Raw genomic sequence first — 6,000 nt, 5'->3', positions numbered from 1 at the left:
GGAAAGAAAAAGTTAATTTCTATTTAGAGATATGAGAATTAATTATATAAGGAAAACCTTTTTTAAAAAAATATATAAATAGATCAAGACGAGACACGGTCGTTAATGTTTACGTATAAAATTTCAAATATTCTTCAAAATATATTTATACATAACCTAAGAGTATTTGCAACAGAAATCCTCACTTCATAAGTAATACTTCCTCGGTATACTAAAATCGTATCACTATTTTGTTTTTTTTTTGTCTACTAAATTTATATACAATTTATTTATAATAAATAATTTTATTAACTCATAATTTTATTATTCTTAATTTAAGAAATAATAACTAATTTGTCACTTTTCTATGGATAAACTATTTTTTTAGTTTCGTATTTGATCCATTTTATCATTTTAGGACTTTAAATGAACCATGTCTGAAAATAGTCCCGCAAGTAAATTTTTTTCGCTAAAATAGTCTTCGGGTGTCGAACTCGCCACGTTGGCCCACCGTTGACGCAGCTGACATATCATTGTCACGTAGATGCCCAACTGAGAAGGTCAGAGATGTAAGTTTAAAACAAAATATAATCGATTTGAATTCGCAGATCTTGAACTTTGTTATTCTCACGAAATCATATAAATGCGTATATATACTGACCTTGGTTGGAAACCATTCTCGTAGAATGACAGGTTGGATCCTCTGGTTGAGACGATGAATTGGATGCTCTAATTTAGACGATGAGTTGGATCCTCTTCTTTGGACGATGAGTTGGATCCTCTGGTTTCTCTCTCTTAGCCTCAATGCCAGAACGCATAAGTTTAAATTTTTGTGTGTCATAGAATAGATATGTTCTGCCCTTTTATAGGCAGAGGGAGGACCAGAATCCTTTTGCGTTAAAATCATTATCCCACGTTCTATCAACGTGGGATAATGATAAAGTGGTATTAAACCACTATTAATTTGACTAGACCAATTCTACTTAATATTATCATTTATTTATTTTATTTTATTTAAACCATCCATAATTAATAAATGACACGAGGTCATATCTTACATTCTCCCACTTGGCGGAGTGACATAACATGTCTTCATAGTCTAAATAAAATAATAAACTTTATTGGTACAAGTCCAACATCATTCATTAACTATATACTAATATGAGTCATAGCGGTTCTACGTCATTGAATCGACATAGTTTCTTCCATGTACCACATACTAATTTTCTACTTAATTCATTCATAATTGGAAACATCGATAATGGTTCACTTTAATGTCTAAGATAGACTACATCTTGTTCAAACAATCATGCTCACAAATGAATGAACAAGAAAATATTCAATTTCAGAAACAACACATAAGGGAGCTCGAGATGTCAAATACATAAACATAATGTTCATCAAATTACATTCATAATGCCCATTCTTTCAACATGTGTAATAAATGTCTTTGGAGGGAATCCTTTAGTTAACGGATCCACAACCATAAGATTGGTGCTAATATGTTCAATTGACATCTTTTGTTTCTGAAAACCTCTTCTTTAACAGCAAGGTACTTTAGATCCATATGTTTTGCACCTTTGGAGTACTTGTCGTTCTTTGAAAAGAAGATTGCTGCGGAATTATCGCAATAAATTTTCAGTGGCTTGGCAATACTGTCGACTACTCCAAGCCCCGAAATAAAGTTTTGCAGCCAATTTCCTTGAACTGTTGCCTCGAAGCATGCCACAATTCAGCTTCCATAGTGGACGCAGCTATGACAGACTACTTCGCACTGTTCCATGATATTGCTCCTCTGGCTAGTAGGAACAAATATCCAAAAGTGGATTTTCTGGTATCAACACATCCGGCATAATATGAATTTGAATAACCAACCACCTCTAGACAATCAGACCTCCTGTATGTAAGCATATGGTCTTTTGTCCCTTGCAGGTATCTCAACACTTTCTTTGCGACCTTCCAGTGATCTAATCCTGGATTGCTTTGGTATCGACCGAGCATTCCAACAGCAAAGCTGATGTCTGGCCTCGTACAAGTCTGTGCATACATCAGACTTCCCACAATTGATGCATAAGAAATTTCATTCATTTGCTTACGTTCCAATTCATTCCGTGGACATTGCATGAGACTGTATTTGTCTCCTTTCTGAATTGGAACGACGCTAGAAGAGCATTTTTCCATTCTGAATCTCTCCAAAGCTTTTTTGATATAAGCCTTTTGAGACAAGCGTAACATTCCTTGTGATCTATCACGGAATATTTCTATTCCGATCACATAGGATGCCTCACCCATATCCTTCATTTCAAAGTTTTTAGAGAGAAACTTCTTGGTATCACATAATAAACCAAGATCATTCGTTGTAAGCAAGATATCATCAACATATAGGATCAGAAAAATAAACTTGCTCCCACTGACTTTCAGATACACACATCTATCAACGGTGTTTTCATTGAATCCAAAAGAAGTCACAGTATCATGAAACTTGATATACCATTGTCAGGAAGCTTGTTTAAGCCCGTATATTGATTTCTTAAGTTTACACACCATATTTTCCTTTCCTGTAATGGAGAAGCCTTCAGGTTTCTCCATATAAACTTCCTCATCCAAATTTCCATTAAAAAAAGGTTATTTTCACATCCATTTGGTGTAACTCTAAATCGTAATGAGCCACCAAAGCCATGATAATTCTAAACAAATCTTTCTTAGAGACTGGCGATAATGTCTCCTTATAATCAACACCATTTTTCTGAGTAAAACCCTTGGCAACTAGTCTGGCCTTGTATCTTTCGATGTTGCCGTTTGAGTCGCGTTTGGTCTTGAAGACCCATCTACACCCGACTCGTTACAACCTTCAGGAAACTCGACAAGATCCCAAACATCATTATGCTTCATAGAATTTAACTTATCATTCATGGCATCTAACTACTTATTAGAATTATTACTTTCCATTGCTTGTGAAAATGAAGCTGGATCCTCATTAAGTCCTAAATCACATTCCGACTCTTGTAGGTATACCACATAATCATTGGAAATAGCAGGGCGTCTTTGTCTTTCAGACCTTCGCAATACTATTTCACGTGGTTCATCTACTGCAAGTTCATTAGCTTCATTGTGGGTCAATTGTTCATTAATTTGTTGTTCGTGTCCAGTGTTAGGAGGTTCAACAACAGGAGGAACAACAACATTATTAGGATTCAGTGGTACAGTAATGTGCACCCTAACTTCTTGAATGTCAACCTTTCGAGGTTCTTGACTTCCACTAACTTCACCATTCTCAATGAACTTTGCATTTCCAGCTTCAATAATTATTGTACTATGATTAGGAGAATAAAACTTATACCCTTTAGACTTGTCGGGATAACCAATGAAGAAACCACTGATCGTCCTTGAGTCTAACTTTCTTTCATGTGGATTATAAGCTCTTATCTCTGCCGGGCAACCCCAAACATGTAGGTGCCTTAAACTAGGTTTTCTGCCAGTCCATAACTCAAAGGGATTTATAGGAATTGCTTTGGTAGGAATCCTATTTAATAAGTACATGGCAGTTTTAAGCGCTTGCATCCATAGTGAAGAATTACTGAGCATACTCCGAACCATATCCAAGAGTGTTCGATTACGCTTTTCAGCTACACCATTTTGTTGTGGTGTACCTGGCATAGTGTATTGAGCACATATGCCATGCTTTTCAAGAAATTTTGCAAAAGGACCTGGGAATTGACCCGATTCATTATATTTTCCATAATATTCACGACCTCCATCAGATCTGATGATTTTCACTTTTCTATCTAGTTGTCTTTCAGCCTCATTAATAAATACTTCTAGAGCGTCTATTGACTGAGATTTCTCATGTAATAGATAGACATAACCATAACGTGAAAAGTCATCAATAAAGGTGATGAAATATTTTTCTTTTTCAAAAGAGGAAACATCAAATGGTCCGCAAATATCAGTGTGTATTATTTCAAGAAGCTGTGTGCTTCTTGTGGCTCCTTTCTTTGTGTGTTTAGTTTGTTTTCCTTTTATACAATCCACACAAAGACCAAGATCAGTGAAATCTAAATCCGGAAGGATTTCATTCTTCACTAATCTTGAAATCTTTCTTTGGAAACATGCCCCAAACGTTTATGCCACAAGTAAGCAGAGTTTTCATTCACTAAACCACGTATAGTTCCAACATCATGATGTAGGGTTAAAAGAGTTTCAGCAAAGAGGTTGTCAAGTTTAAATTTGTAAAGACCACTTTCAAGAACACCATAACCAATTGGATAGTTATGTTTGAATAAAGAGAAACAAACATTGCCAAAATTAAATGAATATCCAACATAATCGAGTTTAGAAATAGAAACCAAATTGCGAGAAACAGAAGGTACATAAAGATTCTCATATAAATCTAAATGGTGTCCATAATTTAAAATTAAACAGTAGGAACCTACGGCTTCAACGGGAGCTTTGACTCGATTTCCCATAAAAACAAATCTTTCATTTGGCTTTGTGGTTTGGATCATAAGGAATCCTTGCAAGGATTTCGAAACATGAGTGGTACAGCCGGAATCAAGCCACCAAGTATTATGAGAAACTTCAATCAAATTTGATTTGAAACATACAAAAGCATTAGTACCTTTCTTTTCGATCCAAGCCTTTTGTTTCAGGCAATCTCTTTGAAAGTGTCCGGATTTTCCACAAAAGCGACACTTGACATCATTGAGTTCCTTCTTCGGGGCTTGGGCAAACGGCACATTCACTTTCAATGGTCCGTGCTTGCCCTTCACTTTCTTATTCCCGACTCTCCTACCAGCTCCTTGGTTGGTAATAAGATGAATTGAATGAGAGCCCTGATTTTTAAGCTATGTTTCCTCTTGAACTAGCATACTGTGAAGTTCATTCACATACCATTTATCTTTTATGGTATTATAGTTCATTTGGAACAGACCATACTCAGGGGGCAATGAATTCAAGATAAATTGCACCAGAAAGTTATCATCCACAGTCATCCCTAAGGCTTTCAATCTTGCTGCCAGGTTCGTCATTTCGACGACATTCTCATTAATGGATCGCGAACCATCAAACTTTATGGTGGTTAGCGTAGCCATTAGTGTCCCAGCGAGAGACTTATCTACAGTTTGAGAGCGTTCCCCAACTGCTTTCATAAATTCCTTAGCATCATCGATTTCAGGAAGAGTAGACTTAATGTTGTTTGTTATACTCATCCGCATAAGCATCAGACTTAATCGGTTCGATCTCTCCCAAGCATTATAGAAAGACTTTTCACCTTCGCTGCTAGTATCAGTAATAGCAAGAGGCTTTTCAACATGGAGTGGTAGGTCAAGACCTAAAACACCAAGTTGAAATTGAATGTGCTCAGACCATTCGAGATAGTTGAGCACATTAAACATAGGAACAGATGATGCATGCGAATGAAGCGAAGCAGACACAATTACTGCAAATTAAAATAATTGAGATTTTCAAATCAGATTCAAGGCAAAAATAATAAATGTACGTTGTAATTCTCCTTTGGGTGAATAACAACGTACTAATTAAATATAATTGACGCTAACATAATTCGCACAATAAAATCGCACTTCAATTGAACATGCATGTCATCTTTGGATAATCTTGCACATTTAATAAATGTACTTAAAAATTTTCAATTATAAAATAATTGATCTACTTTTAGGTTGACCCTTAAATATTTTATAATTAATGAACTTTAATTTACCCATTGTTAAACCATAATGTCATAAAAGCGTCACATTCAAATGGGTAATTAAATTTAGTATTTAATTTAATATCTACACAAATATCTTTCTAATCTGATCACTTTGGTGATTAACAAATTAATCATAATTTAAATATTAAATTATATAATACATTCAAATATATCTAGATTTATTTATATCTTTCTAATCTGATCATTAACAGATTATTCCTAATTTAAATATTAAATTATATAATATATTTGAATATAATCAAAATAATCTACAACAATAATTATGTATTATTTAAATAATATACAGCAGCAAA

This window comes from Andrographis paniculata, unplaced genomic scaffold, assembly GCF_009805555.1.
Source record: "Andrographis paniculata isolate CXL003 unplaced genomic scaffold, ASM980555v1 Contig61END, whole genome shotgun sequence".
NCBI classification, from domain to species: Eukaryota; Viridiplantae; Streptophyta; class Magnoliopsida; order Lamiales; family Acanthaceae; genus Andrographis; species Andrographis paniculata.
The sequence above is the reverse complement of the archived record's forward strand: the minus strand, read 5'-3'. Positions refer to the sequence as shown.